Genomic DNA, 20,910 nt, shown 5'->3' on the forward strand with positions numbered 1-20,910 from the left:
CAGTACAGGGTCAAGGTATGAGTGTTACACCTTTCCACCTACTTGGGCAACTGGAGGAAATTGCATTTGATGTGGTCTACAGGGGGCTTTATGGGACTTACGGAGGCACCATTAGTCATTGGGTGGTTCTTCGGTCAACCCCGAAAAGGGTCCTCTTCTACTGCATTTTCCTGTCACCAGCAGACCCAAACCCAGACGGTCGTCTACACCAAATACCTGAAATTTTTACGATATATTTCTTAAGTCCCGATCTCGAACAATCTTGAAAGTTTTCTTGACGTCTTTATCCGTTTACGAGATACACAGGTTCAATATTACCTCACTTCTACACGAAAAATCCGCTATGAGAAGAAATCTAAATAATAAATAACCACAGAAAATTGCTCAAATTTTAACGGTATATTCCCTAGACATTTATCTAGAAGGTCCGTGTCCCCTTTTTCAAAAAACTTTATCCGACATCGAGAAACATCCCAAAAACGTGTTTCGTGGGTACCAAACCTCAGCTGTGGATTCCGAGACGGCTGTTCACAGCCTCATTATACCTATCTCAATAGCTTAAGAAATTTTCCCAAAAACTTTGGCATGCCAACATATGCGTGCTCTATTATGCTGAGAGAGAAGATATTGGCAGTGCAAAGAGTCGGAAAAGTAATAACTACTGGAAAATACCTAACAGTGGTTGTGTTAAAGAAAGAGCGAAGGAGACAATGGCAGTCTAAGAGAAAGTGGCAATGGAATAAGTTTGACAGTGACAGAACAGTGGTAGGAAAAGAGTGAAGGAGACAATGCCAGGAGAGAAAGAATGAAGAGAAACAGAAAGTGGGTAGTATCCAGAGATAATGAGAGACAGAATATGTGAAAAAGAAAACGAAAGACAACGAGGGAGACAGAATATTGTAAGCGAGAAGAGATAGCAGCAGTCGGAAGGAAGAAACAGAGAGAGCAAAACCGAGACAGTGCCAGTGCGAGGAGAATGTTGTAATAGGACAGAAAGAAGGGGACTGGCTGCGACGTAGGAGGCAATGACACAGAGACACACAAGGAGACAATGAGACTGAGATGGGGTGAATAAGTGAGTGTGAAAGGGCATCTGGGAGTGAATTAGTATGGGTGATTTACAGTGATGGACTGCTGGATGTAAGTGAGTTACTGTTAGGGGAGTTTGTGGGAGTCTGTGGGAAGTTCTACGTTAAAAAAAAGCGCAAATATGTTCGCATGCCAAAATTATTGTGAAGATTTTTAAAAGTTCGGGGGAAGGCAGAATGAGTCAGCTGGTATACCACTTTACAATGAATCTATTAAATAAACAGGCACATATTCGCATTTTTTGTGCTCCGATAGGAGCATTTTTCCACTGATGTATGTATGGTTGCATGAGCTGCGACATAATCGCGAATAGAGACAGGGATGCAGCAAGTACAAATTTGTTTATTTGAAGCCAGAAAATGATAACAAAAATTGTCATCACATCATAGATTTCGGTCCTTAATGACTATATTCATATCTGTCAGGAAAACAGAATCCAAATACGTCTGCTGTGTAGTATGCTTCCAGCACGACAATAAATTATAAAATAAAGAAAAGGTACTAATTTCACATATACAGTGCTTGGTTCCTAAATAAATGGAGGTTCCTGTGACCTTCCACGGGGTGCTTTTCAAGTTTAGGCTTCTTAAAACTCTTTTCAGATCATTTGAAAAGAGTGAATACAGCATTTGTTTTGCATCGCTTCATCACAACATAAATTCTGTCGTACCACATCTCAAAATCTGTGGTTCCAATTTGTTTTTCGTCAAAGGTACCAGTACGGCGTACCGGCGCGTACTTCTTTAAATCAAGCACATATAGAAAAGACGAGACTAAAAATATAGTGGGACATACCTGATCAGAACCAGTATATGATCCTAATATGTTCAGGCCAAAATGGCATCGTCATATGATGTAAGCCAAGTTAGTCTGGCATCGTCGAACAGGCGCAATAATACAGTGCAATGAAGTACACCGTGCCGGAGGAGGCGTTTTGAGTATTTATTGCAATTTTGGAACATCAAAGCTCTGATGCTCAGTCCGATCAGTCTCATGTTATTTATCCACCGCTTCTCTCTGACATTGTTTGTTGATGTGAAATATATCGAGTTTCACAGTCGTTCAGAATGCACTATAAATTGTAGGTCCTGCTATAACTGGCTGTAAAAGTCAGTTAAACGATCGGAGGAAGGTTAGGTCATACCATTTCCTACAGTACCATTCCCAGTAAAGCGCTGAGCTGTTCATACCAATTTTAGGACCGATAAGATCTTCAATCAGTTGTGATCTGTGCTGTAGAATAATAAATTCTGCTGTTCAAAAAGTACTTGTAGCTGAAAAACGGTAGAGTATGGTTCACTGGATGTGAATCACTAATTTATGTATAATGAAAACATGATGTATGACGCGAAACGTTGAAGTCTTTACCATGCTTTATTATTTAAAATTACTAATAGCTGTAAAGAGAAATAAGAAGAACACAACAAAGACTAGTATTAACGTTGTTGCGCTTGCGACTAAATATTTATTTCTTTTGACTTTTGCATGGTGTATTGACCTCTTCAATCTCAGAAATACTGTTTCCTTTCCACATGACCATAGCCTCGTAGCTCTGATAGGATGAAGGAAGACGATGGCGTAACACATCACGCATGTGGACGCTGCTTACAAGACAATGCTATCCACAAAAGTTTGCATTGTCCAAAATATTGCTATCTCTGTTCTCATATGTATGTGCAGCCATCGAACCATTAGCAAGAGAGTAATCAGCTCCGTAGAATAGTTGGAGACAGCTTTAGTACTTTGTATGGAAGTTTGCATTTGGGTGAGATACTTTCTTATGGCAATGTACTCTTAACATTAATATTTTAAAGGACGCTAAAAATTATTGCTGATCTTGTTATCCCATAACCTTCTATCTTCTTTTGTCAATTTTCATCATTGCACTAACAAATTTAGTACGCTGATGCACATGAAATGCCGCACGGGGTAGCCGTGCGTTCTGAGGCGCCTTGTCAGTTCGTGCGGCTACCCCTGTCGGAGGTTCGAGTCCTCCCTCGGGCATGGGTGTGTGTGTTGTCCTTAGCGTAAGTTAGTTTAAGTTAGATCAAGTAGTGTGTAAGCTTTGGGACCGATGACATCAGCAGTTTGGTCCCATAGGCTCTTACCACAAATTTCCAATTTGCACATCAAATGGCTAAATGCGTGTCACATACTACTAAATTATTGTGACATAAGTATCACTGTCACCAAATATACCTGGCAGTAAGTAATCAAGTAAACATACTCGCTCTTCACACTCTGAAATGCAACGTAGATCAGTTCGTAGCAGCAAATGATACTTAGGAATCTGAGGAAGAATATAAGAAATGGGGTTTGAAAATAAAATTTTTGAGAAGGTGGAATACCTACGTTAAGAAAAGGGGGAAGAAACTTGGACGTTGGCGGACATCAAATTCTAAAGTGTGTTAGAAGTTTAAGTACCCTGTATATCGCGTGAAGTGGGAAAGAGTGGCTATTCAAAAATTAAATTCTGTAGTTTTTTGCTCAAAAATGAGTTTAAAAGTCAAAATGCGGTTATATAAATTTATCGTGGATCCAGTACGCCAGTTACAGGTGTGAGTGTTGAGAAATCACAGACAGAAATGAAAAGAGACTTAGAGCTTTGGAAATTAACCTCTTGAGAAGAGCATGTAGAATTTCCTGACTTTACCACGTAAGAAAGAGGAAATAAGTGAAAGTACGTAAACCACCGAGGTATTCTGGATAGAAAAAAAAGATCGGCTGAGATGGTTAAGGAACGGAAATGACCATGACAGCACTTTCATGGCAATCTCCTGGAAGGAAAAGAAAAGGAAGACCACGCAAAGTGTGGCTTAAGGAGTATATAAAGAGGCGATGTAGATCAGTAGAAGATGGTGAAGAAGATTGATAAGTTCGAGACATTTGGCGACAGAGATGTGGGATACGGGGACAGCTGTAGGACCCCAGAGACAAGAAAACGAAGTAAAGATTATTAATTTTATTCTGTCGCATCGTATTAATTTCCATACAAGAAGTTGACTTGAATACTAGGCACTGTCACCTCGGTTAAAGTCCATTAGCCTCGTGAGAAATCCGGAGGCCCTAGCTCCGAGGCTCTAACGCAGTTAATCTGAGACTTCGTGGAATAAGCTGCATTCATTAATATTCGACATTTTACGATCGATGACAGAGAAGCGTTTGTGTGTTGGTATGGATAAATTTTAGATCATCGTCCGTCGACAATCTATTATTTTACTGCCGTTACTTGGGTAGTCGCCGGCCGAGGTGGCCGAGCGGTTCTAGACGCTGGAGTCCGGAACTGCGCGACCGCTACGGTTCGAATCCTGCTTCGGGCATGGATCTGTGTGATGTCCTTAGGTTAGTTAGGTTTAAGTAGTTCTAAGTTTCTAAGTTCTAGGGGACTGATGAACTCAGCAGTTAAGTCCCATAGTGCTCAGAGCCATTTGAATCATTTTTATACAGAGCTCAACAGAGCGCAATAAGGGGACCACAACCTAACTATGAAGAACACCCCCGCACCTTAACTCCACCTCCTCCATATTTTACTGCCGGCGTTACTCACTATGGCAGGTAGCGATTTTCGGGCCCTCGCAAAACCCATAGAATTCTGTCGGATTTGCAGAGGGTATGCCGTGATTCGTCAGTCCGAATCACTCGTTTGCAGTCATCCATTGTCCTGTGGCGTCGCTTTTTACGTCACCTCAAGCGTCTCTCAGCATTCAGTACAGAAATGCGTGGCTTATGTGGAAGGAGCTGCTGAGCGATTTTACCCGACTCTCTTTGACTCCGTACACCCGGTCAGTGTGCATCTTCGCGTTTACACTGCAGAATTACACCACGTCATCAACAGTCGACTAGGACAGATTTACAATGGTTGAAATGTCTCTGGCGCATTTTTTAATTAGGTAACATCCAGTGAGTACACCACGTTCGAAGTCACTGATTTCTTCTGACCGACCCATTGTCACTGCTTCTCTACTAACAACACACTCCTCCCGGCCCCATTTTATTCTGCTGGGTCCGCCTCTAGTGGTGACTTCCGCATTACGTAGGAGCATCCGGAAACTTGGGATCAGATAGTGTATCTGGCCGCCACATCGCTGAATGTTCATATTACAAGTGTGGAATGATGACACCTTGAATAGTTCTGGAATGAATTACAGCGGCCATTTTGGCTGAAATCCAACTGTATTGTTATTGTATGCACGGTAGGTATAGATCGAACAAATGGTTCAAATGGCTCTGATCACTATGGGACTTAACATCTTAGGTCAGCAGTCCCCTAGAACTTAGAACTACTTAAACCTAACTAACCTAAGGACATCACACACATTCATGCCCGAGGCAGGATTCGAACCTACGACCGTAGCAGTCGCGCGGCTCCAGACTGTAGCGCCTAGAACCGCTCGGCCACCGCAGCCGGCTATAGATCGAACAGCTGTCCTGATGTAACATCACGCATTGTCATTTAAAGTGTGTATATAAAATATAAGGCATCTAGTGTGATATGTATATGGCGGTGTCTTCGGGTACACAACTAAATAACTAAATGACAAATCGTCTCCATTTGTCCACAGACAACAGCGAGGATTTATCTCAGCGTCTAAGACACTCTCATTACCTGAGGGCAACTCCTGCTCCTTCTCATCTAAGTTCACAGAATACGTCAATGTTTACGTTGTGTACGTAACCGGATAAACGGCTTTGGAAGAGTATCTATGCCGCGACACGTGTTGTAATATTACTACATGTACTTCCCGGAGCATAAATCTGAAGTTTTTTTCCGCAACAAAGAAGAAACTAAGTACTGTATTTTAAAAGTGTACATTCCCCAGGTGTTCCAGCTAAACGCTTACGAATCGAGAAGGAGTGACGTAACAGGGGTATGTAAGGCTAATGAATTCATGTGCACGTACGGCCTCGTGTCGTGGCTGGGCGTTTCCTGGGTCTCAGGTTTTCCTTACGGAACAGCCTGGCCTTGCTGGGACCGCGTGCGTGGCGCCTGCAGCGTGCGCCACTGGTGGAGAGCGCACACCGCCGGCCGCTGTGGGAGCGGTTCTAGGCGCTTCAGTCCGGAACCGCGCTGCTGCCACAGTCGCAGGTTCGAATCCTGCCTCTGGCATGTATGTGTGTGATGCCCTTAGGTTATTTAGGTTTAAGTAGTTCTAAGTCTAGGGGACTGATATCCTCAGATGTTAAGTCCCATAGTGCTTAGAGCCTTTTGAACCATTTTTAAGAGCGCACACTTGTCCCCACTACCCAGTAATCTGTTGGAGGCGCAGTTAATTGTTTACTTCGCTGTGTGCCCCCTCTCCAGTTTTGAATGTATCTTAAATTTTGTCGAGTGTCTGCTCAACATTTAAAGACAGTTTCCAATTTTTATTTAAATATTCCGGGCTATCCGGGGTTTCTCGCAACCCACTACTTGAATACCGGACTGGTACCCAAATTCCTCCTATGTTACACGATTGACAAACATTTATAAAATTTTCTCTCACTTGCACATCAATAACACGACGCACCGACAGTTGAGGTACATATACTCAGTCCGTGATAGGTGTGGGGGATGGTTGGCAATAGGAACGGCATGCAGCCACCCCTTAAGTTAATCACGCCAAATCCCTAATCAGCCATGCTGCCCCAGCGCTGATGCGGAACGAAGGCACAAGAAAAAGAAGGAGATTAAAATATTCCGGGCTACTATGTCCAAGGTTCCGTCCCGGTCTGCAGGCGACATTTTCAAGAGGGGCTGTAGCTTTTTCGGAGGCCCGATGCACACCCTGGATTGCTATTCACTTCCTTTGAAGATGTACTTCGCAGATGTGTACGAAGGTTTGGATTTAAACAAAAAACTTGTACAACCACGGCATAACAGCCAGGTACACTTTAATAAAGTTTGTATTTTACAATTGTTTCCAACAACAATCTATACGTACGGATATATTATAAGCGTCACTTGATCGAAGTGATGCATTACACACAGAACCACATTTATGTTCGGCAGGAGGGTGGTTAAAATCTCCGTTCGAAAATCCAGAGTTAGGTTTTCCGTAATTTGTCCAAATCAATTTAGACGAAAGTTGCAAAGGTTCGTTTGGAAAGTCCAGCACTGACTTCATACAACACTAAAACTCACGCGACCTGTATGTCTTAGAGTTGTAATACGTTGCTTTAACGTGGGAAGCAAAGAGCATCTACGTATGTGATAGTTCATTAAGATTACTACAACAGACACAAAACTTTTTAATCACCTATATCGTGAACAAAGTTGAGTATGAAAATTCTTTATGGTCAAAGATCTTTGATTAAAGTAGCTCTAGTATACAGATATACTACATTGGAGAAACAAGATTACCGTGAAAGACTATAATTTTCTAGAACTGGTTCAAATGGCTTTGAGCACTATGGGACTCAACTTCTGAGGTCATTAGTCCCCTAGAACTTAGAACTAATTAAACCTAACTAACCTAAGGACATCACACACATCCATGCCCGAGGCAGGATTCGAACCTGCGACCGTAGCGGTCTTGCGGTTCCAGACTGCAGCGCCTAGAACCGCACGGCCACTTCGGCCGGCTTTTCTAGAACTACTAGTAATTGAGGAGAAAAGGTACGGAAGTTTCACTATGGACCGCTACAGAAGCATATTCGCACAATACCCAAGTATTTTATAGCCGTGTAGTTCACTTTACGAGGGCTCTTACGTTTCCTTGTTTATAAAGCAATTAGCGACCAAGCCCCGCTTCACACAGGTAGCGCTATCTACGACCGGACGGCTTTTCTGGTGTAGCGGTAATACACGATCTACACAAGCCTTCCACGTTAATCAGTCATCTAGTAGCGAAAATCGTATCATAATTGTTGCAGTACCCAGAATTTGAAACTTGCAGACAATTAAAACTTTGTGCCGAACTGGACTCTAATCTCGAACTTTGCCTGTCATTGTGAGGGCGGGTTGTGAGTCGTGTTTGGATACTGAAGTCGGTAGAGCACATACCCGCTAAAGGCAAAGGTCGCGGGCTCAAGACCCGGTCCCGCACACACTTTTTATGTGCCAGGAAGTTTCACCCCTGCAGCAGAGGACTTAAACTTACGATATACATAAACATCATCTCACTCACGTGTGACTGTTTCACCAGGCCAGGCCTGTGAGAGAAGGAAGTAAAATAATAATTTAGGCCTATAATTGCGGGTGTTTCATCTTCTTTCTTTTTTGTACCAGCGTTCATATATTTTTCCGTTTATATAACAACTAGCATTTTACCCGCGGCTTCAACGGCAGACGCGAATGTCACGCTTGTTGCATACATCTCCAACTGCCCTCTCTCTTTTTCCATCTCCTCCTCCCCCTCTCTCTGTCCTCTTCTCCTCTACCCTCCATCTGTACATCTCCTCCACCCACCTCTGTCTGTCCGTCTATGAGACCCCGTTTTCACCTCCATCCCCTTCTCCGCCGCACCTTAACGAATGGTGACTTTTATCCCCACAGTGATCCATTCCAGGCAATAAGTGATATACAGGAGATGTATTCGCAACTGCGAATGTGAAAATGGTTCAAATGGCTCTGAGCACTATGGGACTCAACTGCTGTGGTCATAAGTCCCCTAGAACTTAGAACTACTTAAACCTAACTAACCTAAGGACATCACACACATCCATGCCCGAGGCAGGATTCGAACCTGCGACCGTAGCGGTCGTGCGGTTCCAGACTGTAGCGCCTTTAACCGCGAATGTGAACCCCCATCGTATGTGTACCGGAATGACTACAATGAAAATGTATGCCGAACCGTGACTTCCCACTTTACGCTAACAATCGCTTTAATCACTTCGGCTATCCGTGCACAAATCACTGCTACGCCCAAAGTTCCGTGTGTCGTCATCCGTGTGCCTCAACCTGCAATCATCCGTCATGTATATTCCCGTCAAGGCAGGACGTATTTATTGAGAATCAAGGGCTTGGTATTGACAAATATGCATACATCTCCGGAGGACTATAGAACGTGCGTCTTAATAACACAGGCACTGCTCTTTCGTAATAAGTGGTACGTTTGCGAAGTTTGCTTAAAATCGATTCATTCTTTTAGAAGGACGTGTATATATACTAAGTATTCTACGTGAAACCATTATGAATTCGTTAGTAAAATTGATATTATTGTTTATGAGCTAAGGAAGTCACTCTGTCGGTCCATGAAACTTTCATCTCTTCCTCGTAGTTTAGAGATGTAGCGAGGCTCCCAGATCGGCAGTGAGAGCCGAGAATTAGACACGCATCTCCCCGGAATGAGAGTCCGCGGGCCACAGCGCCCGGCTCCAGCAGTGTGAGGTGTGTCAGCTCTAGCAGCAGCAGCAGCAGCAGCAGCAGCATGTGACGAAGTACCGTTTGGAGCCGCCAGATCGTTTTTATACACAACCTCCTCTCCAGTCTCGGCATAGACAACTGTGGAGGTGAAAAAAGTTGGTGGCCAAGGTGGCTAATTATCTGCGCCTACATGACATGCCCAGAGGCCAAGGAAATTTCTGCTAAGGACGCCACAGATGGCATTGGCATTACCTACTGCGCAAGCGCCGACCCGCTGTTAAGCAGCTGCCAGATATTCTGAACCCAAGCTTGTCCTTCGCTCACTTAATAGTCCAGATTCCTACACTAACAATAGAACAACCACCACTGCTTCAACGTTTTTCTTGGAACGATAGAAAAAGGTGGTTAACGTCCCTTCGTCAGCGAGGTCAGCAAATACTTTACTAGCCGCAGAAAAGTAGTATCCCACGACTACAATGAAAATCAGCCACAAATGAAAGCAATGAAATTATAAAAATATGTGTGCGTAACAATTTGTATGGCAGTAACAAGGAATGATCACATAAACTCAATTGTGCGTAATGCAGGTGACAGACTATGCTTCTTTACAGGATACTGCGAAGTGTCACTCGAACTTCAAAGGAGATTGTCTGCAGAAACCTTGCGTATTCCACCTTAGAGCACTGCGCAAGTGTGTTTAGTACCCATACCAGACATTATATCGAATGTATTCACAGAAGGGTAGCACGAGTGGTTACAGTTTTGTTTGACACACGGAAAATCGTCACGGAAAAGCTGAAAAATATGTTGCATGTGAGTAGTTGGCAATTTTCATGCGAAAGCTTACTTACAAAGAAACTGACTTGAATGAAGTATCTAGAAATAAAGTGAAGCCCCTTACTTATGGCTCACGTATGGGCTGTGAAGAGAAAATTTTGTACGATAGTTTGGGGGGGGGGGGGGGGGGGGCGACTGGCTAGACCTGCGGTAATGGATATTTTTAATATTTTGGAAGATAAATGGCGACTTGTAAGTAGTCATAAAAATGTTCCAGATCCAACCCAGTTAAAAACCTACCTAATAGCGACTTTTGAATAATTTTCTTGAAAGAAAAACACCTGATTACACCGTTTTCTTTCCTTTCCCGCCCTCTCCCCTCCCCCCGCCCTTGTCCATGGGTCTGGGCGAGCTTGTCGTGACACAACGACCAAGTAGTTCCTAGTTGCACGCTAGGCGGCTTTGTGAATTGGACTGGACTGTTGAGCAGGCTGTCTTCCCACTGGGCAATACTTTGTGGTGTACACATTCGTTTTGATCAGTTTTCTAATGACGTCTTTGATGTTTAGACCAGGATCTCGGGAAAGCACTTTCAGGGGGGCAGTTTCATTTTGACCGTCAAGCAGAACAGGGGATGGACGAGAATACAGAAAAACTGCAGGAAATCCGTGAACATAAGTGCAGATGGTAGTTATACCTGCAGGCTGCGCTGTTGTATTTGACCACGAACAGCACCTGTACAATGTACGACACACGTTGCGAGAGTCAGTCGTGGTCAGAACAGCTTTTTGTGTAGCTGTGAGCGCATTATGTGCGTGCTAAGTGAATTAGAGCGTGGGCGAATTGTTGGCGTTCGTATGGTGGGTGCTTCCGGAAATAAGGAAGCAGAAGGTTTTGCTGTTTCTAGAGCCACCGTATCGGATATGGCGAAAGCAAAAACCATCACCATCACCCGATGTCACCACGCGGACGCAAGTGCGTTGAATGATCGTGGCAGGCGGTCTCTGAAGAGGTTTGTGACGAAGAGGTTTGTGACGACAGCTGCAGATCCCACTGCAGAGCTGTACGTCGCATTCGCGAGCCCTGTCAGCACCGTAACAACACGAAGGATTCTTCAGAAGGGAACTGCACTTCGAGCTAGAATTCCAAAATCACACATCAGTGATGCAACTGCCAGGAACAGAAAAACTCGAACACGAATTTATGAAACCTGGACTCTGGAGCAATGTAATTGCAAGTATTTAAGGAATGGTTAAGAAACACTCGTAAAATGACTATTTATGATAATCGGTTCAATAAAAGTGTTATACTGCTTACAGGAAACAATTCAGTATTAATGAATACAACAGAAGACGTTATTAGAAAACGTATAAACTTCGGGACAGCCTTGAAAAGAAAACTGAACGGAAGAAACATTACTGCAAATGTAGAAGCCGATGTAGTAGTATAATGCGGCAAAAACAGCCAGGCTGAGAAATTTAAACGCGCTTCTTTAAAAGCCGCAAAATATTTCTTGGAATAGTCCTTTTGGAGATGGCCTTTGACTTTCTGAAAACTGTATTTATTGTGGGGTACAGATTTACTCGGAATCCGTACAAAATTTCCTCTTGCTTATTTTACTTACGCAAAGAGTTACCACAGATGAAGATAACCTTACCTGGCAAATACAAATCGTTGGATAAACTTAGGGACGAAACGTAGACTCCAAATCACGTTTTATGATGAAACCTTTGTCGATTTTATTTAACTCGTTCCATTTATTTTAATTGGAAATCTCAATTTTAGCAGATGTGTGGAAACTGAGTCTCGTGAAGTGTCTTGTTTCGTGTATTACTTTGCAATATAATTAATATTCACAAGGCCATTAAAAGTATTTCGATGTATTACAGTTACATAAAATGTGTAAAAGAGACTTTGTCTATATACTGCTACTGGGCCCATCTTACTGTTACATGTATTAGGTACTCATGTTGGTCTGCTCCTGAGTGTCTGAGCTATCGAAATTGTGCAGCGATGTGAAACAAAACATTTTGTTTTAAATAAATGGAGTGTCCCACATGTGAAAAGTGTTATGTTGATCGATTTATGGTGCCTGTGTACCCTGAAGACGAAGCAAACAAACAAACACCTGCGCGCACGCACACACGCACACACGCACGCACACACGCGCACACACACACACACACACACACACACACACACACACACACATTACGGCTATCGGTACCGTGTGGCACGCAAACTACTCAACCGCAAAAAGACCCTCAGTTAGTATTGGATGTGCATATACAGCAAGTACGTCTTCGTTTAAATCTCTGCCATCTTTTCAGTATCCTCTTCACACTTTTGTTTGCTTATGATAACAGATTATCTTATACGTAACTTGTTTTTTATATCTCGCACGAAGTCCATGTCGAGAATGAAAAGTAGACATGAAGTACTAGTCTTTTTTCTTCTCCCTTTTTAATTTACACATAGGACACATGAAATATCGATGTACGTAAGACCAACTCAAGTATGCAAACCTGGGCTCGAAACTTCGATAGCCGCTTGGGCAGCGAAGCAATCTGTAGATCAGAGAGGCGCGAGCTATTCACCTGACCACCACACCGTGGAGGTCACGTGAGTAATAATTTTGTGACTTAATCTTTCGGCTGCAATGACTGGTTCCTTCAGAATAAGAACATTCCCACATTCCTACTTAGATAAACTGTCAGCAGAAATGTGAACAAGCATCACTGACGATTAGAGCAGCGATTTCGTGACTGAACATTGCTGCGACTGCGAATATCTCACGTAAACGGTACAAGGAAATTCCTAGTTGCCCATGACACGAGACCGGACTCGGCTATCCAACCTGCGTTTCGTAACATATTTTTGTTTACGTCTAACACGCTAACTTGGAGTAAAAAACAGGAAATGAGATGTTTAGAAAATCACTGATCCAATCGCAATGAAGCTTGTTGTCTACAGACCTTGTGCGTTCGGTAGCAGGAAAGCAAGAATCCCTGTGCTCCCTCTATACCACTGATTCTGAACCAAATGAAGCACTAGGACTTACTTTTCTGAGGAATTCGATTAAAACTCCGGCCGACAGTCCGTAATTAGATTTTCCTAAGTCGCTTGCGACAAATACCAGCATGGTTCCTCCGATAACGACAAGATCGATTTCCTTCCCTCTGTCCTGTTCGAGCCTTAGCTCCGTCTCTAACGACCTCAGCTGCTACGGCACAATAAACTCTAATTTTCCTTCATTTCTCTTCATCAGTAATTAGGAGACAGGTCATCACCTACTTTAAGGTTATGTGTGGTAATTTTAATCGAGCTTATTAATAAAAACGCTACCATATTGTTAACTGATTCGTGAAGAAAAAAGTTTTATCGAGGATAACTAATTGTATGAGAAATTGTTCTTTATTTTATTCTTTTGTCGCGCTCAACTAGTAAAATAATAAACTCATGTTTTAATTGCACCCTAAAATCTATCAACTTCGACATTTTGCAATTAACTATGTTGGAAGCAGTCGTAATGGAGATCACCTGCTGCGTGCATTTGACTTAGCCTGACGTGTACTGAAAAAGGGCAACTAATTTTGCATGTAAATAGAAAAATAAAGGTGCGTGTCATCACGAATCCGGGAACGCTTTGCTTTTATTTTATGGAACTATATGTCAGTTTAAATATATTGTCAATATCTTTGTCATTTGTTGCTTTTTACGAATGGTTCGCAAAAGAATTCAAAATATGCCCACTCCGCCGGAATACATTCTGTTCGGACAACGTCCCAACACGCGTGGTATGACGGGTATTGCCTTATAAACTCGCACGAGAACTGCCACCTCTTTGTAGATGGTGCGCAAATATCAGACGTGGCATAGGCCACGAGGAAAAAGATAAATGAGATTAACTCAAGTGAGTGGTGGGTCAACGAACTGGTCCACATGTAAGTATCTACCAGTGAGTGTAAGGTGTATCAATGTGCGCTAGACCGAGGACGGTGAAATGTGCACGATCGCCATTATATAGTAGTCAAGGTTCACATGCAGCTAAACTGCTACTTCTACATCTGAATCCAGGGTGTATAGAAAGCAGTGATGAATAGTTGAGGGTCAGATTCTTCGAATTAACTCAGGAAGTAATATTTATTTCGACAGATTTACGTATTTGTTTCGTGTGGGACTCGATTTGAGCCAGTTGCTAAATCGATCCGATTTGAACAACCTGATCCACAACTATTCGTCACTGCTTCCTGTACACTGTGCATGCAGACATATAAGTGGCAGATTGATTGCTTTTTAGATTTTCAGATTACTCTATACCTCAGGGGAAGAAATATCAGACAAAATCTGGAGGAATCCAATAGCGAATGGGGTTCCAATGGATTTCTATTTAGTATCAATGTGTAAAACAGATACAAGCAAATAAGGGAGTCTTTACATGAACACTGTGCGAATATCGCGAAACAGTATAGACACAAAGCTTCACAATCTATGAATCTAAGAAAGCTGTAGTCATGTTTAGATTTTCGTGGTAGCTGATTATGGAAACTAATCTACTGAAAATAAACTCATCATATTTTATAAAACGTACTGAAGATATAATCAGAGCAAATTTCAAAATAAGAAAAAGATGATAATGCAGTAAATAAAACTTGAGAAATGTAACGTGAACGACTGGACTGAAGAGACCATGAAGATGAGATCTACTAATCTACTATACTTTGTCATATTATTAAGGTAGAGTACGAGATAATGAAAAAATGCCAAGAATTTACAGGAAGAACTTCATTAAAATTTTTTGGATGGATTTATTCCAAACTTCTCAGAAGACGTTCATCATTATTAAAGAAGTGGAACACATACTTTGGCATTTATAAAAGTTAAATAAAATAGATATCTGCAATAATAAAACTTAACAAGTCCGCTACTATCCAGTACACAACTAGAAGGAGTAAAAGAAATAAATATTTCTCGTGTTTAGAGAGGTTTTTCCTTATTAATGACTTGTCAGAATGCCACTATACCCACCCTGCCTACACTATGAAATATGTGCCTCTTGTCTAACTTGTATTCCAAAATTTAAGACGACAGTGCTGGAGAAATTTAGACAGGAAAGAAATAGAAGTGAAACTAATCAGAACTGCGAAATCAATTGGCTCTCGACATACGAGGGCTTTCCTCAGCTTTAGTAAACATGACAAATATTTGAAAGGAAACGAACACTTCTCTTTCATTTGGACAATATGTTACCTTATTCGAATCCTTACGTTCATTTTAGAGTACAATGAGTGTTATAGAAGAAAAAGCGTACACATTAAGAGAGGCCATTTGGCAAATTCTGGAGGCAAAACATCATATAAATGTACATTCATTCTGAATGATTTCCGAGAAACAGTTCCATGAAACGCATAGCGTTTACCATGTTGGTAATTTGATGTTCCTCGATAGATTATTTATTCTGCGTTTCATTATAGTTTCATGTTCAAATTGAAACCCATCTCTAATGACCTCGTTGTCGACGGCACGTTAAACACCAACTGTCCTTCCTTTTATAATCGATGTATCAAGGCAAAAACGTGGAACCAAAGGAGTACATTCTTTCATAAACTTTAACTACTTGTTCGGACTTGAAAGACGTATGTTGGTACCAATAACGAGTAGCGATAGAGCATCACCAGACCGCTATATGCATTGAAACTGGTGTTCAAAGTTACGTGTACAGCTTAGGAACGGATCTGGCAACAAACTTTATTTGCCAAGTATCTTCATTTACGATTTGGAGTTTGGCTACGCTGTCCTAGAAGAAGTCATTGAATTTCAATGTCTCAGTTGTGGTGGTGGTGGTTAGTGTTTAACGTCCCGTCGACAACGAGGTCATTAGAGACGGAGCGCAAGCTCGGGTTAGGGAAGGATTGGGAAGGAAATCGGCCGTGCCCTTTCAAAGGAACCATCTCGGCATTCGCCTGAAACGATTTAGGGAAATCACGGAAAACCTAAATCAGGATGGCCGGAGACGGGATTGAACCGTCGTCCTCCCGAATGCGAGTCCAGTGTGCTAACCACTGCGCCACCTCGCTCGGTGTCTCAGTTGTCATCAATATCACTACAAAATCAAACTGTGTGTGGATACATGGCTGACCACACAGTTACGACCCATTTAAAACGCATTCCCAGTGATCCTGCGACCACGGTGGTAAACAGGTTTAGCACGACCTTCATCGTCGCTGTTTATGACATTTTCAAATAGCTCGAAAGTCACTGAGCATAACTAATACGGACATTTAATATTTTCTCTTCAGAATGGCCTGTTTTCTGAGTGGTCTCAAGATGTTTCCGCACCGTTATGTATACAACAGATCCGAAATTATTGTTTGGTCCATAGTGTTTCCTATGATTGCACTATCACTTTGCATATGTTTGCACTATCACTTTGTATTGACATGTGAGATTCTTCAGTGGACACGATGTTTACGTGCATTACACATCACTGTCAGAATACTGGCACTGTTTCAGTAGACAACAATGTGTTTCACCCAAGAATACTACAAAAGGTTAATCTGTCGGCGTCATGACAGTCGCTGTTACGTACGTCTTGTGTAAGATCGTCCAGTCCACTAAAGAGCAGTTAGTGACATTATATTGTTTCACACACATCATTTACACATCTAATAATCTTGTCTTCACTTAACGTTACAGCGGCGATCAAGCTGTTTCGTAAAGTTTTCACGTTTTCCCTCGCTTTGTCACAATTTATGGCTTACGATGAACACACTTTGTAGAATTGTGAGGCGAAGTAGCGCACCATTTGCAACATCTGCCGGCAACAACTTCCGCGTTCACGCGCGCTCGCTGTCCACGGCAAGGAAGTCGTAGCACACGAATATGCCAGCAGTACTCACCTACTACGCTGACACAAGCTTCTGCGAGAAGATGCGTCGAGTCGGTGGCGCTGGGAAAAACTGACGGAGCGTGAGCACCTGTTACGTCACCACACCCACTCTTCTCGACGACGAAAGGAGGAATGAACAGAAACACACTCGCACGACCGAATACGTTGCTCTCCGCGACAATGCCAGCCTCGGCGATGCGAGGTTTTGCATAAATGAAGACTAGACCTAGCCGCGCCAACTGTTTTAACCTAGCGCGGGTTTTTCCCCTCCAGTGCAGGCCGCGGCGGCTCGACGGCCTCCTATTGGTCGACTTGCGACTTGCGTCATCGGCCGTGAAAACGCTAATACGACAAACGAAACAGTCGTGCGGCAACAAAAAAAGGACGGGACGCGCACACCTCCGAGGATTCGTCCCTATGCGTTGTCGCCGTGGTCCTCGCGTCAACGTGGCCTGCCTGCTCCCAGGCGTCCGTTCTGCGCCAGTAAGGTCTTCCGTGGCTCTTGGCCGGTGCGAGACTGACCTACTATCTCCGCGTCCTCGCTAGCGCGGGTCGCAAGGGTGGCTGTGCCAGACAGCAGGAATGTTTTGGTGTGTTTGTGCATGCGTGTGTGTGTGTGTGTGTGTGTGTGTGTGTGTGTGTGTGTGTATGTTGCGTCCGGAAACCACTAAAGTACAAGGCAGACGGTACTCAGCGTGATACTATATAGACGGTACGCAGCACGGCACCACACTTTAGGTGTTCTTCCCATTCCAAATCGCTTATGGACCGCGGGAAAAATGACTGTTTAAATGGCTCCATGCATGCAGTAGCTAGCCTAGTATTGTCTTCGTTATTTCTACGGGAGCGATACCTAGTGTTATGTCCCCTCTCCCCTTTTGTTGTCGCTGTAGATTTTGGGCCGCTACTGCTACAGCTCGGTCGGTGGAATGGAGACGCGACGCGCAGTTATGGTTGTCCCCGTCGGATAACGTGGAACAGCACCTGAAACTCTCTAAAGAAAATTGTTCCTCGCGTAATGTATGAAAGTCTGTTTGCGAGTCCGCACAGTTTTCTCAGCGGTGCGAACTGCTGATTTTAATTGTCTGTTATGGCTTTATGATGATTTGCTATGCCCGGTTAGTTAGTTATTGCAGCATTGAGTGAATCATTCATCACCGGCGTCGTTTCACACCACTGAAGCGAGGAAAAATTCATTTGCGGTTCAGTATCAGTGGTTGTTGCGTTGGTAGGCAAAATTGTTCACTACGACACGATGCAAATCCAAAGATAATCTATAATGCTACCTTGCTTTCGTGCGTCGTGATATTATTTCGGCAAAACACTCCTTTCAATACTCAATGTTCATCAAGTCACTCTTTCAAGAAAAAAGTTCACAGTAAATTAGCTATGATCATCAACTATCACACAGTTCAATTAATGATGGAGCCAACACGTGAGATTTCCATTACTGACGAACAATTTTATTGTTCCTTCTTAGTAGTTGGTTTATAATCATCGGCCGGTCGGAGTGGCCGAGCGGTTCTAGGCGCTTCAGTCTGGAACTGCGCGACCGCTACGGTCGCAGGTTCGAATCCTGCCTCGGGCATGGATGTGTGTGATGTCCTTAGGTTAGTTAGGTTTAAGTAGTTCTAAGTTCTAGGGGACTGATGACCTCAGATGTTAAGTCCCGTAGTGCTCAGAGCCATTTGAACCATTTTTTTATAATCATCACTCCACACGCACACCGATGGATCAGATCAATTACGATTCTTTTCAGTCCGGTGCTCGTGACAATTACGACAACTTTTAAAATCGGCGTATCTGTATTAGTTTCGCGTGGTCGAATTAATGTTTCCTACTCCAGGCTAATCAGGTATTGCAGTCTTCGGTACTATGTCCATTCGTCGTTGTAACTGTTCACTTTGATGAAGGTTGAGTCCAACAATAATATCTTCAGTAATTAAAGTTCATTAACTCGTCGTACACTATCAGAATATCACTTTATTTCAAGTTCTCGAGTCAGAATAACTGAGAACAAAGGCCGCGCATCTCTGTCACACAATATTACTTTTTTTGAATAGAAACAATCTCGTAGCGTTCCGTTTGTAGTACGATAACAAACGGTGCTCTCTCTCGACTTGATAGCAAGCAAGCAAGCAAGCTAGCAAGCGACTAATTTTTCCATGATCGAGATTTGTAGACGCATTGAATTTCATTTTGCCGCATTTACAACTCTCTTTCACACTAAATGTTATCTCTGGCCGACATATTACTTTGGACTTAACTTTCGTCGTACTGAATTGAAGTTATTACTAAGATGTTTGATTGGTAATTAAAAATTTTCTTTCTTTATTTCTAGCTTTACATCATGATATACTCAGTAATTGTTGAAATTCGTGTTCATCAAAACTTTAAGGTGTTATATTGTTGTCAAAGATGTCGTACCTGTCAAGATAACACTGTTCCCTACTTTAAATTATCATGACATTCTTATTTGGGTTTTCGGATTTCTTGGGGCGTTGCACTAGCCGACTGGAGAATATCTGTACCGGGATCGGTCGCGACGTACAAAACTATACGTACAATGTGCTGCCTGTGTGGGGTCCTAGTTTCGGTTTGTCTCAACACCACTCGGTTCTTCTCGTACTTGCTGGTCCTTCTCTGTACAGCGTGACATTTCATTTAGCAGCGCGATACGACACATTCTTCCAGCATTTCGTGCGGCTTATTTTGATTAGCTCGAGTTTCCTCAGTTCGGTGGAATCGTGCTGTAAGTATCTTTGTCGTTCGCTCTTTGTTCGTAGTTTAAAGAAAGCGCAGTATACAAGGCCAGTGACTGTTTCCGCAAAATAAGGCAATCAAACGATCTACTGTCGGAATCCTTTAACCCTCGGGTGCATAAGGGACTTGACTCACAAAAATGTATGAGCAGGGTCCGTAAGACATCTACCGCAGTACAAATACTAAAGGCTAACTATTAAAACAATGTTATCAAATGGGCTTGGGGGTACGGAAAGCATAAGGAGTATTTATTATGACCTATCCTTCATTTTCGTACGTGAAATACAATATCCTAAATTAAGTCATAACTTTTCTGAGATTAAACGATAAACTTTCAATTTTAGTGGACTTACATCAGAAGTTCTGCTCTTGGAAAATACTCCCTTTTACAAAAAAATTAAGTCATGTTTTTGCAAATATCTTTGTGCATTTGCTGCATGTTGAACATTGTTTCGTTGGAATCTACGTCAGCACACGAAACGTCGTCGTTTTGCTGATCTTGCAGTTGGCGCCATCTTTCCTGTTGGCCCGTAACTCCACAACGAGCTATGGCTAGTAGAACATTATTTTGGAGTCGTGACTTGTTGAATCTCTTCTCCAGCTCAAGATGTATCATTTTTTGTCCTTATTCTTTGAAGAAAATTTCCTTGTTTATCAGATCTGGTTTATTAGACATTGGGATGTCGCTGTTGAAAACAAAAACACAGTATTTACAGGTGCTGCATCCGTTACATGTGTCCTTAAATCAAAAAACTATGTTCTCTATTCTCTCTTGCGTATGTATGTACGTCCGTTCTGCTAAAGAGAATCAATTCCTGATTTAGCTTTATTACTGAATAAAACATTTCTGTCTTCTTTTCTCGTCTTTCGTCTATAGTAGCACTGTGGTGCAGTATGACACTTCCGTCTTTTTTTTTAACACGTAACCATGTGGTAAAAATAAAACTTTTCTGCTCTTGGAAGCTTTCATTTCTGGTGGAATTTCCTTGTTGTTTTGTTTCAAAGTTCGAAATGCCGTAATCTTTTCCTCTAGCCGTTCTTCAAATAATGGAGCCCTCGTGAAAGATAAAATGGATTGTAATATTTGTTGAGGTACCTCCCAAAGTCT

At 42.5% G+C, this 20,910-nt stretch overlaps 1 protein-coding gene across 1 annotated transcript in view; it reads right to left on the bottom strand.

The window, feature by feature from the left end:
• LOC124545249 (scavenger receptor class B member 1) overlaps window positions 1-17,259 on the bottom strand; it is a 388,675-nt gene extending 371,416 nt beyond the window's left edge. Inside the window, exon 1 of the mRNA XM_047124122.1 lies at window positions 17,050-17,259. The gene's annotated coding sequence lies outside the window, so the exon portion shown is untranslated. The remainder of the gene's footprint in view (window positions 1-17,049) is intronic.
• Window positions 17,260-20,910: the final 3,651 nt, after the last annotated feature.

Source organism: Schistocerca americana, chromosome 8, assembly GCF_021461395.2.
Source record: "Schistocerca americana isolate TAMUIC-IGC-003095 chromosome 8, iqSchAmer2.1, whole genome shotgun sequence".
NCBI lineage: Eukaryota > Metazoa > Arthropoda > Insecta > Orthoptera > Acrididae > Schistocerca > Schistocerca americana.